Below are 19643 nucleotides of genomic sequence, written 5' to 3'. Positions count from 1 at the left end.
CCCTGGCTTTCTCCCCACCCACTGGTCTCCCTTTCTCTCGAGAAGATTCTAATCTGGGCACATGCATCCCCATCCCTGTCAAGTCTCCTGGGGACTCAGGACCTGCCTCTCTTCAGTTGTGCGGGCACTTCTTGCCTTGGTGAGCAGTGGCTTCTTCAATGAACCATAGTTCCTTCTTAGCCACAGCCTTTCAGTGTCTCCCTCCATCCCTCCATCCCTTCCTCTATCCCTCCTTGTCTCCCTCCTGCTCTCTATTTCAGATGATGAACCCCAAAGTTGCCCTGATACTCTTGGTCAGTGGTTCTCAACCTTCCTAATGCTGTGACCCTTTAATACAGTTCCTCATGGTGTGGTGACCCCCAACCATAAAATAAATTTTTGTTGCTACTTTGTATTTGTTATTTTGCTACTGTTAAGAATCATAATATAGGGCTGGAGAGACGGCTTAGCAGTTAAGAGCACAGACTGCTCTTTCAGAGGTCCTGAGTTCAATTCCCAGCAACCAGATGGTGGCTCACAACCATCTATAATGGGATCTGATGCCTTTTTCTGGTGCATCCGAAGAAGCTACAGCACACTCATAAATAAATAAACCTTTAAAAAAAAAGAATCATAACGTAAATATCTGTGTTTTCCAATTGTCATGGTTGACCCCTGTGAAAGGGTCTTTTGACTCTGCACAAAAGTAGTTGTGACCCCCAGGTTGAGTCTAGATGACTGCTCTAGATCCTCCTGCATCCTCCACTGGCCCTGGCTCACCAAGGACTTTCCACCTCTCCATGTCATTGCTCTTGCTATGCTGGGTACCACTTCTCTGCATCTTCCTTATCACTCTTCCAGGGCCACAGAGAGCACCAGCTCTCCCAGGGGCCTCCTCCTGTGGCCCACATCTCTGTAGAGAGCTCCCATCTAGCCGAACCTCAAAGGGTTGTAACTGTCAGTCCCCAGAAGTGCTCTAGGGAATCTTCAAGGTGAAGGTCAGAGTCAGATTGACCCCTGTGTCCTCATGGCTCATACAGTGCCCAGGAACACAGAGATACCCACTGTGTGTAAATTATATTGATCCAGATGGTGGTGCACATTGGATTCTATTTAATAATAATAATAATAATAATAATAATAATAATAATGACAGATTTTTTTTTTTTTGGAGACAAGATCTCTCTGTGTAGCCCTGGTTGTCCTGGAACTAGCTCTGTAAAACCAGACCACGTTGGCCTTGAGCTCAGAGAGATCCTCCTGCCTCTGCCTTCTGAGTGCTAGGATTAAAGGCATGTGCCACCAACCAGCCAGGATTTTATTCTTATAGAATTCTGCCAAACCCACCACCTATCACTTCTCCGTGTGCGCCAGGAGGCAGATCCACACTTCAGCAGCCGGTCCTGAGGATAGAGGGTGAGCCCAGCTGAAAGCAGAGCCTAGGAGATGGCTATCACCTGATTCTAGCTCCAAGCTTTTTCCACTGAACTCCTGCAAGGATCCGTGATCTCCCCTGGGGATGTGTGACCTACTCAGATGGTCTCTGCCAGCAGCTTTGGCCAATCCCTTCAGCAGCCCCTGGCACAGGGTGCTGACTGACAAAGCCACCTCACTCTCAGGCTCATCTGCCCCATCGTCATCTCTTTCAAGGAAAGCACAGAGCCCCCAGACCCTGAGGCTGTGCCCATGTGGGCCTTGGTGAGGCTTCCTTCTCTACTCTCATTAGCTTACTGGGAAAACAGCCTCACCCACAACCAGTCTTTATACAGCCTCACAGGGCTCAGGCTCCAGCATAGGGGAAATAGTAAACGTATGATCAGTCTCTGAAGACATCTTAGGATGCTCAAGCTGGAGGAAAAAAAAAATGGATGCAGACTTCTCCCCACAGCCTATTTTCAATGATTTAATTTCATGTACCTATGAGCGTGTAGGAAGAAACCTGCAAGGAGGTACCACAGTCTTAGTGCTTGTCTTTGGGTGATAAGAATGTTTTTCTGTGTGTGTGTGTGTGTGTGTGTGTGTGTGTGTGTGTGTGTTAGGAATGAATGGAACCCAGGACTTTCTATATGCTAGCTGTTATTTGACCATTGAGCCACACCTCCAGTCCAAAATTGGCAGGTGATCTACCACTGAGCCACGCCCTCAGCCCCTCCCTGGGGGATTCTAGGCAGGGGCTCTACCACTGAGCCACGCCCCCAGCCCCTCCCTGGGGGATTCTAGGCAGGTGCATTATCATTATGCTATACATCTGACCTTGTAAAACATTTAAAAATTGTCAGGTGGTGGTAGCAGCACACACCTTAAATCCCAGCACTCGGGAGGCAGAGGCAGGGGATTTCTTGAGTTAGAGGCCAGCCTGGTCTACAGAGTGAGTTCCAAGACAGCCAGGGCTACACAAAGAAATCCTGTCTCAAAAAGAAAATGAAATTAATTTCATTCTCACTACATGTGTCCCTGTGTGCACAGGTATGCACATGGGTGTGCACATATGCATACCACTGTGTGTATGTGACTTCCACAGTACTTCTTTAAGGAACCACTTCTCTCTTTCTACTTTGCTCTTACTGAGCCATCTCACTGGTCCCTCTCTCTCCCAGGCCCTCTGTCCCTCCCTCTGTGTGTGTCTGTCTCTCTCTTTCTGACATGGTCTTATATAGCTTAGATGGTCCAGAAACTCACAATGCAGCCCAGACTGGTCTCAAACTCTCAGCAGCCCTTCTGGCTCAGCCTTCCCAGGGCTGGGATTACAAGCACCGAGTTCTTTTTTTTTTTTTTTTTTTTTAAAGATTTATTTATTATTATATCTAAGTACACTGTAGCTGTCTTCAGATGCACCAGAAGAGGGCGTCAGATCTCATTACGGATGGTTGTGAGCCACCATGTGGTTGCTGGGATTTGAACTCAGGACCTTCGGAAGAGCAGTCGGTGCTCTTAACCACTGAGCCATCTCTCCAGCCCCTGTAACCGAGTTCTTATTTACTTGTTTATGTGTCTAGGAGTCAGGTTCTTACGATACAGCTCTGACTGTCCTGGAACTCGCTCTGTAGACCAGGCTGCCCTCAAACTCAGAGCTCCAGCCTGCCCCTGCCTCCCAAGTGCTGGGATTAAAGGGAGGCCCCACCACACTTGACTCCTTCCTCCCCCTCCCCCCCACTTCTTTTCTTTTTAAGAAGAGGGAGGGCATTGATGATAGAACCCAGGGCCTCGAGCTCGCTAGGCAAGTGTTCTCCCTGAGCTATGTTCCCTGGGATTACCCATGTGTACCTTTGCCAGCTTGAAAGCAGCTCATCTGTAAAATCAAACCCTTCAACACACGCTAGCTGTGGTGTTACATACCTGTCAAGAGGACAGCCAAAAGTTTAAGTTCAGCCTAGGCTAATCTGTGACACGCACTGACATATTGAGACCCTGCTTAAGAAAGAATTCAATACAACTTGGTTTTGCCTGCCTGTCTCTGCCCTGGGTAATTCTGGGAAATAGTGGGAAAGAAGGGACCCCCCACCCCCACCCCAAATGAAGAAGCTGTCTGTATTCCAGGATCAGCGAGTGGGAGGGTCTCATAGCTTTCAGAGGCCCCAGCAAGATGCTGAGGGATCCAGGCTCTGTCTGCCAGCTTCAGCTGGCACGGCAACTTCTGCAGTGGGCAGGAGGCCAGGGGGAGGCTGGCAGAGGCTGAGGCGAGGCTGCCTGCTGAGGAAACAGTGCTGCAGACCGGCAGCTTTTAAGATGGTGGGAGCCCTAGGGGGTTGGTTGGTGGGCTGCTCTGGAGCCAAGGTCTACATAGCCACTGAAGGGCCTTTCTACAAGTCCAGAGGGACCGCCCAGTCCTTGATCATTTGTCCAAATCCGCATGAGAACCCTGTTTTGGATGATACAAGGCTAACAGAGCTGGGCTGAAGGTGGAACTGTTGACTTCCCATACCCACGACCAAGAGGAAAGAGGAGAGCAAGAGACACAGATGTCACCATATAGTGAGCAAGGCTGGACCAGACTGCGGTTGTGATTGCTGGCAATGAATTTCTTCCTATCGAAGGACCCCAGACCTCTTATTTTCTCTCTAACCTCCTCACCTCCGTGTGTGTGTGTGTGTGTGTGTGTGTGTGTGTGTGTGTGTGTGCGTGATAGTACATTTGTGGCAGTCAGAGAACAACTTGTGGGGTTTGGTTCTCTCCGTCCACCATGTGGACATCAAACTCAGGTGATTTGGTGGCACTAGCCTTGACCCGCTAAACTATCTAGCCAGCCCTCTCGACCTGATCTCCTGATCAGGCTTTCTCCTTTTTACATAAGGCTTCTAGTTGGTCTAGCCTGGGCAAAGCGTCCCAGAGATCTATCCATCTCTGCCTCCCTAATGCTGGGATTACAAGTGAGCACCGCCTTGCTTGGCATTTTTACCATTGAGCCATCTTCCCGGCCCAGTGGTTCCTAACCTGCAGGTCACAACCCTTTTGGTGTGTCGAATGACCCCTTCACAGGGGTCACCTAAGACCATCTGCATATCAGACATTTACATTACAATTCATAACAGTAAAAAAATTACCCTTATGAAGTAGCAACAAAAATAATGTTATGGGTGGGGTCACCACAATACAAGGAACCGTATTAAGGGGTTGAAGCATTAGAAACATCGAGAACCACTGCCCCAACACATGACCCCCTTCTTTCCTCTCCATGCTACAACCAAACTCCCTCCCACATCTAACTTATTTACAGGTTACATCTGTCCTTCGGGGCCACCTCCATGAGCTTCTTGCTCCTCAGCAGGTCCGAATCACTGACCCCCTTTCTCTTCATTAACCGCACCCCCACCCCCGTCCCGCCCCAGCTTCCTGACTCTTCTCTGGGCCGAGGTTTGGGAGCCAAGCAGGTCTCTCTTTCTTCCCGGCTCCCTTACTTTTTGTTGTTGTTGTTGTTGCTTTGGTTTGGTTTTTGGTTTTTTGAGACAGGGTTTCTCTGTATAGCCCTGGCTGTCCTGGAACTCACTTTGTAGACCAGGCTGGCCTCAAACTCAAAAATCCACCTGCCTCTGCCTCCTGAGTGCTAGGATTAAAGGCGCCGGCCCCCTTACTTGCATTAGCTGCCCTAAGAACTCCTAACACTCCTGTTCAGGCCCAGCCTTCCCCCAGTAGAATTCAGCTGCAAAATTCCTCTTCCTCCACAACTCCCCAAATCATTCTTAGCCCAGCATCTCCTGATGCCTCTGCCCTGTGTGCCTGGTGCTGGGGGCCTTCCTGGCTCTGATGAACCATTCTGGTAGGTATCAGGAGGGCATTTTTGGTATCCTAGAGGTCACTTGAAATCCAGGCTGGAGGTGTGTCTAATCTTGGCTCACTGTGGTATCTTGGATCCTGGTATTATTTTCTCTTTTGGAAGCTGATTCTGTTATTGGGAGAGATGGGTGGGTTTTGAAATCTCAGCTGCAGCAGCTGATAAATCAAACCTTGAAACACTGGAGGTGATTTCCACGTCTGCTGATGGAATCACAGACTTCCTGACATGGGGTGTGTGTGTGTGTGTGTGTGTGTGTGTGTGTGTGTGTGTGTGTGTGTGTGTGTAAATGCATGTGTGTTTATATGCACATGAAGGGCACAAGTTGATGTCAGGTGTCTTTCTCAATTGCTTTCCACCTGTTTTTGGAACAGGTTCTCTGGCTAACCCTGGAGACTGCTGAGAAGCTAAATTGTTTGGCCAGTGAGCTCCAGCTATCCACATGTTTCCACCCTCCTAATGGCTGGCTTGTGGATGTATACCACAGCACCCGCTTTTTATGTGGGTGCTGGGGATCTGAACTCATAACAAACACTCTACTGGCTGAACCATTTCCCCAACCCCCAGATTTTCAGGTTGTGTGTGTGTGTGTGTGTGTGTGTGTGTGTGTGTGTGTGTGTGTGTATTTTAAGGGATTGAACCCTGTTTTATTTAGTAAGAAAACCATCTACTCCTGAACTGTAGACCCAATTGTCTTTTTATTTTGACACAGGTTCTTGCTAAGTTGTCCAACATGGCGTTGCACTCATTCCATTGCCCCGGCTCACCTTGACCTCAAAATCTGCCCACCTCAGCCTCCCAAGCAGTTGGGATCACAGACCTACACTATCATGTCTGGCTTGACATACAGATTTTTAGAAACCGTGATATTGCCTGGCAGTGGTGGCACACGCCTTTAATCCCAGCATTTGGGAGGCAGAGGCAGTTGAATTTCTGAGTTCAAGGCCAGCATGGTCTACAGAGTGAGTTTCAAGACAGCCAGGGATACACAGAGAAACCCTGTCTTGAAAAACAAAAACAAAAACAAAACAAAGCAAAAACAAAAAGAAAGAAAGAAAGAAAGAGAAAAAGGAAAAGAAAAAAGAAAAAGAAAAAAGAAAGAAAGAAAAGAAAGAAAAAAAGAAAAGGAAAAAGAAAGAAATCCTGATAGGAACTTTGAGTGGTCATCTTGTGAGGCTCTATTATACACAGGGACACTGGGGACTTGTTGAAGGTCATACAAGAAGTCAGGATTGGAGCTGGGCTCAGAAATGCCCTTGGATTCACATCTCCAGCCCTGCAGGGTTTTTTTCCTCCTTCATGCTACCCCTGGCTTCTGCTAGTCCACAGTGCTCTTGAGAAGGTCGCCAAGGGCTGCATGGAGGGAGAGCAGAGAGCAGCAGAGTGTTCTAGAATCCCCTCTGGGCCCAGAAATAGTGGGCTTAGATTACACTGAGACCTTGGCAAAACCATATCACACGTCTAAGTTTTGTTTGGATCCTCTGCAAAGGGAAGACAGAGTTTGTTATTCTCAAGACAGGGTCTCTCTGTTTAGCCCCAGCTGTCCTGGAACTCGCTCTGTAGACCAGGCTGGCCTCAAACTCAGAAATCCACCTGCCTCTGCCTCCCACATGCTGGGATTAGAAGCATATGTCACCCGAATCCTCACCCTACCCCCAGCTGATGTGTGTGTGTGTGTGTGTGTGTGTGTGTGTGTGTGTGTGTGAGAGAAGGGTCATGGTTGTGTGAATGGTTCAAAAAAAGGAAGAGACTGAGACTGGGGAATGTAGTTCTGTGGAAAAGTGCTTTCTTAGCATGCATAAGGCCTGGGATCCAACCCTGCCATTGCAAGAAAACAAAAAAAGAAAGCAAACCTGCCATCTCCTCCCTTGTGAGCATCCTAAGAGCGGAGAAGTTGTGGTGTTGGCCTTGGAGTGAGGAAAATGTAGGCAGAGGAGGAGATGTAGGTCAAAGGGGAGTCTGACTCCAACAGGGCTGACAGCTGCTGTGACTCTGGGCTGTGTGAGGGGGTGAGAGCTAACCACTCAGAAACGAACGGGCAGCCACCGTTTTCTGAGGTCAGCAAGGGCCTGCTGGGAAGAGGAGGTGGGTATGATAGTGACCGGATGGACTTCTTCTGGAGGTGGGACATAATGCTGGACAGGTTGCAGTAGGGGTGCACAGGTGCCAGTTCAGATCACTGTCTACCATCAAATGTCCTAGTGACCTTGGGCCAGTCACCTCCCTACCTCCCTGAGTACTCCTCGACTCCACACCTGTAAGCTGACATCACAAGTCAAGATTCCCATCCTTATCCCGACCTAGACAGCGAGAGGTCAGGACAAGTTATCAGCAATATACTTCTGCTCCAGGGAAGAGAGCTAAGCGGCTTTGTGACCTCGGGGAAGTCAGTCTGTCCTTCTTTCTCAGCTCTGAAAAAGGACCGCTGAGGTCTTCCTCGGGAAGCGTGGGTGAGGATCAGCCGGGTCCATTGCAGCCATAAGCCAATCATGGTGCACCCAGCAGCCATAAGCCAATCATGGTTCCTGGTGTGATACCCTCAGCTAACTTGGTTCTCAAAGGAGATGTCCTTTGGGAATCAAAAGACATACAAAATACATACTTCGAACACCTCTAGGTATTTCTGAAGGGAATGTTACTTGTAATTTATTTAGTAACATTCATCTAGTGTCTTTAGTATAATAGTATTACATATATCTATATCTATCTACACACACACACACACAGAGTATAATAGTATAATATATAAATGTACACAATAAACAGAGTTTCTCTGTGTATCCCTGGCTGTCCTGGAACTCACTGTTTAGACCAGGCTGGTCTTGAACTCAGAGATCCACCTGCCTCTGCCTCCCAAGTGCTGGGATTAAAAGCATGTGCCACCGCCACCTGGCTCATTCACATTTATTTATTTGTGTTGGGACAGATGCAAGTGAGACTGAACACATGGAGGTCAGTGGACAACATGTGGGATTTGATTTTCTTCTCCCATAATGTGGGATCCAGGGGCCAAACCTAGACTGTGGGGCTCGTGGCAAGTGCTGTTACACACTGAGCCACCTCACTGGCCTAACACCCCACTGTTTAAATAGTTCCCACTCATTATATAGATTATCTCAGTAGTTCAACCACAAAAGATTCTGCCCACTCTCTCAGCAAGTGCCCGGAGTCACCCTCAACAACAAAAGAGATTGTTAACATTCCACCTGTTTACACAGTGGGAGGCAAGCTCAGAAAGGTTACATGGCTTACCTGAAGTCAAATAACCTACATCTGATTCCCTGTTTCCTGACTTCAGAGGCTGTGCCTCTCAAACCACCCACCACTCACCTCTGAGAACCCAATCCTCTCCCTTTCAGTCATTCTTCCAGAACTCCTCCTTCACCCCACACAAGAGTGTGCCATAGGAGATAAAGTTTAAGAATCCCAAAACTAGTATTCTGTGGGAGTAATTTCCTAGTCAGCATAGTTCTATTTCTGGTTTGGGGTGAAGAATTTGGTGCCACCCCAGGTCGTGACCTTAAGATGACCCTCTGGGTTCAGGAGCCCTCGCTGTCCATCATGTAACCACCCTTTGCTCTGGATACACGGCCAGGCAAGGTGTGATCGTGCCAGGAGCAGGTGAGTGGAGAGGTGTCAGGGGACTGAGAAGTTATGGCTGGGATAGAGCACAGACACTGGAGTGCCACATCTGACCTGAGTGGCCTTTTTTTTGGATCTCCCTGATCTGTCCTTCTGGGAAGCAGCTGTCAGAAACAAGAACAGCAGGAGGCCTCAGTGTCCAGGCAGGAGCCCTTGAAAGAAAGTGGGAGAAGCTGGCAAGCTAGAGGCTGCGTCTTTCTTCTCAGGGCTTTATCAGAAGTCTTACCACAAGGCTAGACCTACCCTGGGCCTTAAAAATTCTTGCAGAATGCCCTTCCAAACTCCCAGTGGCTATTTTCACATCTGCACCCGCCACCCTCTTCCCAGTGTGAGAATAAATGCCAGCTTGTGAGAGACCCAATTCTCACTGCCAGCTCCTACCTCCCCCGGGGAATTGGGTAGCTGGGAAAAAGGCCAGACTGTCCCTTATGCAGGCACCCCCCTGCTGGACAGAGGCCCAGCATCCAGGTTGGGGGGTGGCTTGCTCTCTCCACCTCTGCAAGAGATGGGTGTCTAACAGTGTCCCTGAATCTGGGTATCCTTTCCCTGGGGAGCAGGTGCTTCTCCTAAGTTGGGGGGAAGGGCGACTGGATGGTGGCCTGCTTGGCATGCTCATGGGCTGGACCATGGTCAATTTATGTCCAGGAGAGTGTTCCCCTTGACCCTCGAATTCACACTTTCTCCATCACTCTAGGTGAAAAGACAAGCATTCTCTATCTCTAATTCTACCTCGCCTGACCCCACGGACAGGTAACTCCAGCAATCAACCCCACAACACCGATCCTCTGCACATCTGGGCCCCCAGCTGGGGAGGCCTGAGGTCCAATCCAGCCCAGCCCCTCTGGGAAACACCCCCGCCCCATCAGAGGCTCTTACCTCCCCCCTGACCTCTGCAGTCTTCTGGATGCTGGAGCCGGGTCTCAAGGTCCCGTTTGTCCCGGGTCTTCTGCTCGGCAAGGCTGTTCTGTGGCCTCCCCACGGCCCCGCGCCCCCGTCTTTCCGCAAGCGCCGCTGCCGATTGCTGAAATGCTGGACAGCGCACTACCATAGAGGCGGCCTCCTGGCCCGCCTGGTGGCTAGAGTAACTCGGAGACAGCGGATCACAGCGCCATCTGCAGGTCTGGAGTACCTGATGCTGCGGATACGGGACCAGCAGGGGGCAGGCAGGTTGTATCTCTCCTCCCCTTCCCCCGCGCTTCCTAAGAGCAAAGGCAGTCATTAATTCGGAATTGGGCGTGGCCCTGGGTATCTAGAGTCCTTAGTAGCACTTTCCCTGAAGCCTTGGTGTAGTTAGAGAGCTAGGGGAACCTCCAAAGATGTCCTTGACATTATGTCCTGTGGCTGGACCAGGCAGGCTGTGTAGGGTGTAAAACTAGAACCAGCTGGAAAGGGGATTTTTTTTTTAAATCCTGTCCACTTCTTCTCTTCTCTCTATTTCTTCTTTTTTGGTAGGGGCTCATGTACTCGGGGTGTATCAAATTCACTATGTAACTAAGGATGACCTTGAATCCTCCAACTCCAGCGTCCTGGGATTTGGGACATATACCAAGGACTAGCCTCGATTTATGCACTGCTGGGGATGGAACCCAGGGCAAGCACTCTACCAACCAAGCTTCATCTGCAGCTGTGGTCCTCTGAGACAGGATGTTGCTATGTGTCCCAGGCTGGCCTCAAACTCAGCAATCTTCCTGCCTCGGCCTCAGGCTCTGGAGTCACCGGACCTAGCTGGATAAAGGAGCCTGAGAATGAGAGGACAGCTGGGTGTTTGGTATTTCTAGGCTGGAAGTCATGGGATCCCAAGTTCGAGTCACTTTTTAGTTACGTTGTGTGTAGCCTTTAGCTGCCTGTCTGCGCCAGCAACTGTCCTAAAATAGCCATCTTCCTGAGCATGCGGAATGGGAAAAGCTTAGCAGAAGCCATGAAGGGCTCCCAGAGATTACTCCCTGGTGTAATCCAGGAGCATTGACTGCTCCTGCTTCAGTCCCCTGAAAGGGGCTCCCCATAGCGCTCTCCAAAGGGAGTGTTAGACGTGCCAGAACTGTCTTTCTAGACAGGGGCAGGGCTGGGGTGAGGAAAGTCAGAGTGTAGAATTTGCGAAACTTTTTGGAGGTTTGGAGCCATGGCTCCAGCAAAGAGCACTGGTTCCCCTAGCAGTGGGCCAAGTTCTATTTACAGCATCTACAAGGCGCTCCAGAACCATCTGTAACGCCAGTTTCAGAGGATCTGTTGACTTCTCGGTATTTCCTTCCTTCCTTCCTTCCTTCCTTCCTTCCTTCCTTTCTTTAAAATTTTATTTGAAATGGGGGTCTCATTGTGTAGCCCTGACTGGCCAGGAACTCAGTATGTAGGCTGATCTTGAACCCCCAAAATCTGCCTGCCTCTGCCCCTTAAGTGCTGGGATTAAAGGCGTGCATTACCAAGCCTGGCTCCCATCACCCTCTTTTAACCTCACCAGGTAGCATACATAAGATGCACATACATACACTCAGGCTCCACATGCATGCATTCATGCACACACACACACACACACACACACACACACACACACACACACACACGAGAGAGAGAGAGAGAGAGAGAGAGAAAGAGAGAGAGAGAGAGAGAGAGAGAGAGAGAGAGAGAGAGAGAGAGAGATCTGTGCATATTTCTTGTGAGCTTTTGAGTCTGGCATGCAGGTCTGTGAGTATATGTGTTCATCTGTGGCTGCCTGTCTTACTAGAGCCTGTGTGCACCCTCCTCCCCACCCCTCCTCCTTCCCACAGGTTTCTTTGCCTGTATCTTTGGTGTGTGTGTATGTGTGTGTGTGTGTGTGTGTGTGTGTGGTGTGGTGTGGTGTGGTGTGTATAAGATCCTTACAGAACAAAGGTTAGAAGTAGGTAAGACAGCAGGCTACAGCTGCTACTGCCAGCTCTGCCACCCCAGAGCCCCAAGGGTGAGTCCTCAGCCGGTCTTCCACCTTCCTGCTGAATTAATATTTCATCAGCTGGGATTTTGGGCTGGCCAAGCACCAGTTGGACTGCTCCTTCCTTCCAGGGAGAGTCTGCCCTTCTGTCTATTTGGCCTTTATAAGGTAGAGAGCAAGGGGATCTACAGGCAAGTCAGTAGCTAGGAGAGTACCTTCGGATGCCCACAGTCTCTCCTGGTTTGAGGAGCCATAGCTGGGAGTGGAGGGGGGGAAAAGGACAGGAGGAAGGCCAGGGAGGTGCGGAATGAGGTGTCCTCCTCCCATCTCAGTGCAGAGATCATCCCTTAACAAAGTTAGCTTTATGAAGCTTGCCACTGAATCACGGTCCCTGAGCAGCCCTGGCTTCGAGGCTTTTTTGAAACTTAAGACTAGGAACGCTGCCCTGGCTGAGTATCCATCACCTTCATTTCTTTGTCTGTCTCTGCAGTGACTGCTGCCTTGACTTTGATGGGGCGAAGGGGTATACTGCTTTAGGGAAACTGCAGACAGTCTTCCCCAGCTACCTCAGAGTCTCTATTCCTACCAAGGGTGAGGAAGCCCTGAAGCCCTGGTGAGCTCTTGGTCTCAGATGGTCCCCTTCCCTGAGTCTGGCAGTCTCTTTCTCTGTGTTGTAGTTTGGATCTGGAATGCCCCTCTCCTGTAGCCTTGGACTTTGGCAGCTTGTTTGTTCCCCAGCTGCTGCTGTTCTAGAAGGCTGTGGGAGGAATCTAACGGTTCATAGAGAAAGCCCCAAAGGTAAAGGCCCTTCAATCCTAAAGATTCACATGGAAGAAAAAACTGACGCCCCACAAGTTGTCCTCTGACATCTTCCTGCACACCATTCACACACACACACACAATGTGTGTGTATATATATGTATATATGTGTATATGTATATATGTGTATGTGTGTATCTGTATCTATATATGTATATGTGTGTGTATGTATGTATATTATACTAATTAATTAATCTTTTTGTTTTAAAATTCTCAAAATATGTCCCAGGGAGGAAAACTTAGGTAGCAGAGAACAACAGGGTCACAACTGAGCTGGGTGTGGTCGTGCATGCTCAAAATTCCTAGGACTCAGGAGGCTGAGAAACAGGCAGGAGCATGAGTTCAAGGCCACCTTGAGCCACAGAGTGACTTCTGAGGAAGACTGGGCTGTGACAAGGTCCTGAGTAAGATAAAATAGAATAGGATTCAATAGTGGGGTTGGGGAGACACATGGGGGGGGGGCAACGGCACGTCTGTACCCTATGCCCCCACCTCGAATTAAAGTGAAGTAAAATGAAGGGGCTGGGGAGATGGCTTGCCACACAAGCTCAGGCACCTGAGTTCAGCTCCCCGGTGCCCATGGCTATAGCTAGGCGTGGCAGTGCACGCCTGGAATACCAGTGCTTAGGAGGGGGAGACAAGAGGCTCCTGTGGGCTCCCCATCAGACAAATGAGTTCTGGGTTCAGTGAAAGGCCATGTCTCAGAAGCTAAGGTGGAGAGAGGTAACCAACATCCATCTCTGGCCTCCACGTGCACATCCAGAAAGAGTATGGTCGGCTGCAGATGCCTCAGCTGTTAAAGGCTTTTACTGCTCTGGTTCCCAGCACACGTTGGGTGGCCCACAGCTCTATGGGATCTGATGCCCTCTTCTGGCCTCTTTGAGCGTTGCACCCAAGTGTACCTATACACCCAGAAGAGAGAGAGTGAGAGAATAGAGCAAGTTGGAAATGAGAGGCCAATGTGGGACAAAGAGGAGTGAATAGAGGTTAATCAGCTGCTTTATTCATTGCTGTAGCCTGGGGACACTTCTATCAATCCTTGACAAGTCCTTATAAACAATAACCTACACCCGATCTCCCTCTGCCCCACACCATGCACCTTCTGTGTACACATACAGGTGCCTAGTGTAGGGACACCCCCTCCAGGGAATACACGGTGACATCTCCCATAAGATCTGGTGTGCACACCTGGGAGAGTATATACCAGCATCCAGGTCCATGTCTTCCTTTGGGGACAGAGTAGGCAGGGGAGGGGTGGTGGGTCTAGCAGCTGGGGCTGCCTGGGAGTATGTGACCCAGTTTCATCTTCAGCATCTGTCTGCTGGCAGAACAGATTTTAGTCACCTGAGCTCACTGCACACTCCCGCACCCGGCTCTACCACACACGTGACAGACTCACAAGCATCGGACACGTGTCCTCCCTACTCAGCACTTCCGTAGATCTCACACACATTCTCCACCCAGAATACTGGTATATACTCTCACAGCCTCCCAATTCCGCTTTCCTGTATCATGTCCATGAATATGTTTAGACCATCTCCTCGTGCCCAAAAACTCAAGGCTCAGCACCGTACCACATCCTCGTAGCCCCCTTCATACATGATAGGCCAGCTCTACATGCAATGGGCACCCACACGCATGCGCAGTGCTCATCCCCACAGCGGACTGCCGAAACACTTTGCCACCACGTGAAAGATATCTTAAAGACAGTCTCTTTTTTATTGTTTTCTTTTATTAGATTGATTGATTGATTGTGTGTATGCGTGTGGAAGCCAGGACAGCCTGTGGAATTGAGTTCTTTCCTTCCAGCTTGTCAAGTGGTCAGGTTCAGTGGCAACCGTCCCCCTACCCCCACCCCACATGAGCCAGCTTGCCAGCCCAGCTCCTCCTGTTAAGTTTCTATCGAACGTTGTATACTTTGCCCATCCTTGTTACATGGGATGCGCCTCCATGTTACTGACGCAGAATAGATGCTCAGAGAGAGGAAGCAATGCTCTTCGCTCTCCGCAGGAATTCGGAGTGTGGCCATTCACACTAAAGCCCAACACTCAGGAGGAGGAAGAGCGCCATGAATCAGAGGCAAACCTGAGCTGTAGTTTCCCGCTCCCATACACACACACACACACACACACACACACACACACACACACGAGTATAGATGGCAGTCACAGGCAATTGTGCTGTCCAGCGTGGGTGCCAGGATCTAAACTCTGGTCCTCCAGGAGAGCATTTTGCGGTGCCATCTCTCTTCTACATTGTTTACAAGGCAAGAGCTGATGCTGAACTTGGTTGGAGCTCACACGGGGGTCATCCTGGCTCCACTTCCTCAGTGCTAGGTTAGGCGAGTGTCACCAGGACTGGCCCTTAGCCTTTCCGAGGATCTGAACTCAGGTCACTAAGCTTATGCAGCAAATGCTTGCCCAACAGAGTTGATGCCTCAGCCCCCACCCACGTTGATGCTGATAACCCTCAAGTTTCTTTCTCGGGGTGAGTGACACTCCTTAGGGGCCTCCCTCACATGGTGGGATAGCTAGCGGGGTGGAAAAGCCAGACAAGGACATCTAGAGTTTACTCTACATGGGCAGCAGCCGTGGTGTGGAGAGACCCTGATGCGCCTACTTCTGATTCGCCAGTGCAGGAGTTATAGCTGTGGACCACCACCCACCATGCCTGGTTTTACCCTCTGCTGGGGCTATAAGCCGGGGGGCTTCGTGAATTCTAGGCAAGCGCTACCAACTGAGCCTCTTTTCTTTGTAAGTTAATTCCCTCAGATATTTTGTTATAGTGCTAAACAACTGCACATATATACACACAGGCATCACATGCATACTTCATACCATACACACACACACATACCACATATCACACACACACAGAGAGATACACACAGACTACACTCACAAGTATCACTCAGCACACACAGAGAATCTCTCTCCACCCCCAAGCCTGAGAAAAGAACAAGGGCAATCCCCCTGCCTGGGCCCAGCCAGGCAGCCTCCCTCTGGCTGAAGCTAGAGCACAGTTAACCTAATTACCATCCTGGGACTGCCTGGTGCACAGCTCAGCTCCCCGCCCGGCTGGGAGCATATTAAAACCAGCAGGAGTCGGGGAGGGAGGGAGCCAGAGGAAAGAAGCTATTTTTAGGTAGCAGGTGGGTTTGTAACAGGGCTGGCTGGTTGAGAGGGGAGGGGCTGGACGTCGTGATGGGGCCGAGGTCAGGGCACAGGGTAATCTGAAGAAGATCTGTTGAAACTAAATGGGGACCAGGGCAGCTATGGTCTCCCCAGGGAAGTGGAGAGGGGCCAAGAGTTGAGAGAAGAGACTTGGTTGGTTCTGAGACAGAGCTGTGCCTGCTGGGGTTGGGGACCGAGACAAACCACCCTCAAGGGTCGCTAGAGCAGGGAAGAGCAGAAATTACTCAAATAGACGGAAGAAGGTGTGATTTGATAGCCCACCGGTGGCCTAACACAGATAGTTACCCAGACACACAGACAGGCAGACATACACAGGCACACACATACAGACACAGACAGACACACACACACACACAAGATGGACATACATACACACAAACATGGAGTAGAGATGCAACATCTTGTCCCCAGTCTCCAAGATAGGAGTGTGACCACCTGGGGCTCACCAGCTACTCCAGGAGTGGCTGGTTTTCCCTGTTCAGGCCTTGATCTGGGGACAGCCCCTTTCTGTCCCCCTATCAAGGGTCACTAAGATCCTGAGCCCCAGCAAGGAGCACAGTGAAACACACACACACACACACACACACACACACACACACACACAAGACATGAGAACTTGGTTGAACCAACAACCCCCAAAATGTGAAGGTTTTGTGTTCAAGGCTCACTCAAGTTCAAGGGGTGAGTGGTGACCGGGGAACTGGGAAATTCCCAAGATGTCTAGCACATGACCTTGAACTTCCCAAAGCTACAGGGCACCTTGTCAGAAGTAGAGGACGCCCCACAGTAAGAGAGCCTTGGGTTCAAATTTCAGCTCCCCTTACCTGCCATGTGAGTCTGAACTGTCTCTCAGGCATGGAGTCCCTTGCCCGGAGAGTGGAGTTTGGATAGTTGTGATGAGAGTTAAAAGAAGCCCATCTGGAGCTGGAGAGATGGCTCAGCCATTAAGAGCACTTGCTAGTCTTCTAAGGATCAGAGTTTATTCCTGAGCACCAACCCGGATGGCTCACAACTGCCTGTAACTCCAGCTCCGGGGGAATCTGATGCCCTCTTCTGGCCTCTGTGGGTACTGCACTCACAGAGATGCACGCATGTAAATTTAAAATAATAATAATAACAACAACAATAATAATAATAATAAACCTTTGTTAAAAAAGAAAGCTGATGCTGTGCATGGTGGTATGCACTGGTATGCACATTTGATCCTAGCACTCAGGAAGCAGAGGCAGGAGGATATCTATAAGTTCAAGGCCAGCATTGTCTATGTAGTGAGTTATAAGACAGCCAGGGGTACAGAGTAAGACCCTTAGTAAAAATTCTTCCGCCTTAAAAAAAAAAAGAAAGCTGAGCTTAGCTCAAAGATTGGGCGCTTGCCTAGTGTGCGTGAGGCCCTGGGTTCAGTCCTCAGTGCTAAAACTAAAACAAAAACAAAACAACAAATAAAACAAATAAATAATGCTATATTGGTTCTGGAGCCAACGTGTCTAACACCAAGGACTTAGCAGGGTTGGTTCTTTCTGGGAACCTTTACCCTTATCTTTGTTTGGTTTTGCTTTCATCCTGTGTGAAGGTGGTGTGTGTGTTAGTGTGTATGTGTGTGTGTTGTGGTATGTGTGCTGTTTGAGTGTTGTGTGTGTGCATGTGTGTGTGTGTATATGCATGTGTGTTGTGGTGTATGTATTGTCTGTGTGTTATGTGTATGTGCATGTATGTGTATATGTGCATGTGTGTATGTGTCTGTGCATGTGTGTGTGTGTTCCTGTTCCCATGTGTGTGCCTAAAGCTGATGTTGGGAATTCTCTCTCTCTCTCTCTCTCTCTCTCTCTCTCTCTCTCTCTCTCTCTCTCTCTCTCTCTCTCTCTCTCTCTCTCTCTCTCCCTCTCCTTTCTCCCTCTCCTTTCTCCCTCTCTCTCTCCCTCTCCTTTCTCCTTCTCCCTCTCCCTCTCCCTCTCCCTCTCCCTCTCCCTCTCCCTCTCCCTCTCCCTCTCCCTCTCCCTCTCCCTCTCCCTCTCCCTCTCTCCTGAACCCAACATGGCTAGTTTAGCTAGCCAGCTCACTCCGGAGATACTGCCTCTTTCTGGGACGGGAACTCAAGTCCTTGTACTGCACAGGAGGCTTTCATTCTCCTCTCCAACTCCTTACTAAGCTTTCCCTGGGGTCGCCTGCCTTCCTCTCTTTGTGGCCTCAACTCTCCACCTCCAATGACAGCAGTGCGAGATCTCACTCTCTGCCTCGCCTGTATCTCTTCCTCCTGCTTGGATGCTCTCACCTGACCTCTCCTGAGATGCTCTGTGATTCCCCTATGTTAGGTTCAGTTCCCAGCACCTACGATTGGTTGCTTACAACCACTTGACTCTAGCTCTTGCAATTCTCCTGGACTCCGAGGGCCGCAGGAATGCACATGGTACACATACATACATGCATATATGTACACATACATATAAAATAACAAAAAACATGTTCAAAAAAAAAAAAGAATTTATTCTGAAGCCAAATGTGAGCCAACATGGCCGAGTAGCCCAGATCCTGGTTCCAAGGTGGTAACAGACTGAGGGGAGATTTTAGGGATGGAATAAAGAAAGTTAGAAATCAAGACACTTCCCGTATACATTGGTGGAGACATCAGGTCACAGACAGGAAGGAAAACTGAGCTGTGGGCCTTAGATGCTGTCTGAGGAACTGTTAGCTTTGAGTTGGTGGAAGCTAAGGGTCTGCTTGTACATTCCAAAGCTCATTCTTCCTTCCTTCTTCCTTCCTTCCTTCCTTCCTTCCTTCCTTCCTTCCTTTCTTCCTTTCTTCCTTTCTTCCTTTCTTCCTTTCTTCCTTCCTTCCTCCCTCTCTCTCTCTCTCTTTCTTTCCTTCTTCCTCCCTCCCTTCCTTCTTCCTTCCTTCCTTTCTTTCTCTCTTTTAAAAAGATTGTACTTATTATCATACCTAAGTACACTGTAGCTGTCTTTAGACTTGCCAGAAGAGGGCATCAGATCTCATTATGGGTGGTTGTGAGCCACCATGTGGTTGCTGGGATTTGAACTCAGGACCTTCAGAAGACCAGTCAGTGCTCTTAACCACTGAGCCATCTCACCAGCCCCCCAAAGTACTTTCCTAATGGGCTAAAAGATATTAGGTCATGTACAGAGGTGGGTAACGAAAGGGGCCAAAGCAAGCCCAAGATGAGCTGCCTCTAGAATTGGGAACCTTCTAAATTCTCTACACCGTTCGGGTTCTGTTCAGTTGTGTCTTTCTGGGGACTCTCATTTACAAATGCTGTTGCCCAGGGGTCACTTTGGGAAAGAAATATCATTAATTATACGATGTTGGCCTTGGGGTATATTAATTCCTTTCCTTATCACCACGACAAGAGCAGCTTAGGGGAGGAAGGGACGGCTGTGTCCCACAGTGTGAGCTTATCTGTCAGGGAAGGTGCAGCAGCAGCAGCAGGAGCATGAGGCAACTCCTCCCGAGGCATCCATAGTCAGGAAGCAGCGAGAGAGGGATGCTGGGGCTCTGCTTGCTTTCTTCCTTGCATCCCTTCCAGGACCTCAGACCGAGGGACGCTGCTGCCCACATTCAGGGTGGGTTTCCTCTCCTCAGTTAGACCTGTCTAGAAATGCCCTCATGGACACAGCCAGCAACCAAATTCCACCAAGTTGCCAATGGAAACTCACCATCATAGGCGATGGGAAAAACCACTTCCAAATCCCAGCACTTGGGATACAGAGGCAGGCTGATTTCTGAGTTCGAGGCCAGCCTGGTCTACAGAGTGAGTTCCAGGACAGCCAGGTCTATACAGAGAAACCCTGTCTCGAAAAACAAAACAACAACAACAAAAACCCACTTC

At 49.6% G+C, this 19643-nt stretch overlaps 1 protein-coding gene across 4 annotated transcripts in view; it reads right to left on the bottom strand.

The window, feature by feature from the left end:
• Srrm3 (serine/arginine repetitive matrix 3) overlaps nt 1-9947 on the bottom strand; it is a 67914-nt gene extending 57967 nt beyond the window's left edge. For 2 of the 4 annotated variants that reach the window (XM_011240902.2, XM_006504475.4), the window contains exon 1: nt 9767-9947. The gene's annotated coding sequence lies outside the window, so the exon portion shown is untranslated. The remainder of the gene's footprint in view (nt 1-9766) is intronic. The other 2 variants (XM_006504472.2, XM_006504471.1) reach the window with 1 other exon arrangement.
• Between the last annotated feature and the right edge of the window lie 9696 nt (nt 9948-19643).

The sequence above is a fragment of the Mus musculus genome, chromosome 5 (genome assembly GCF_000001635.26).
Source record: "Mus musculus strain C57BL/6J chromosome 5, GRCm38.p6 C57BL/6J".
NCBI lineage: Eukaryota > Metazoa > Chordata > Mammalia > Rodentia > Muridae > Mus > Mus musculus.
Note: the sequence above shows the minus strand (reverse complement) of the source record. Positions and strands in the feature narration are given on the sequence as shown.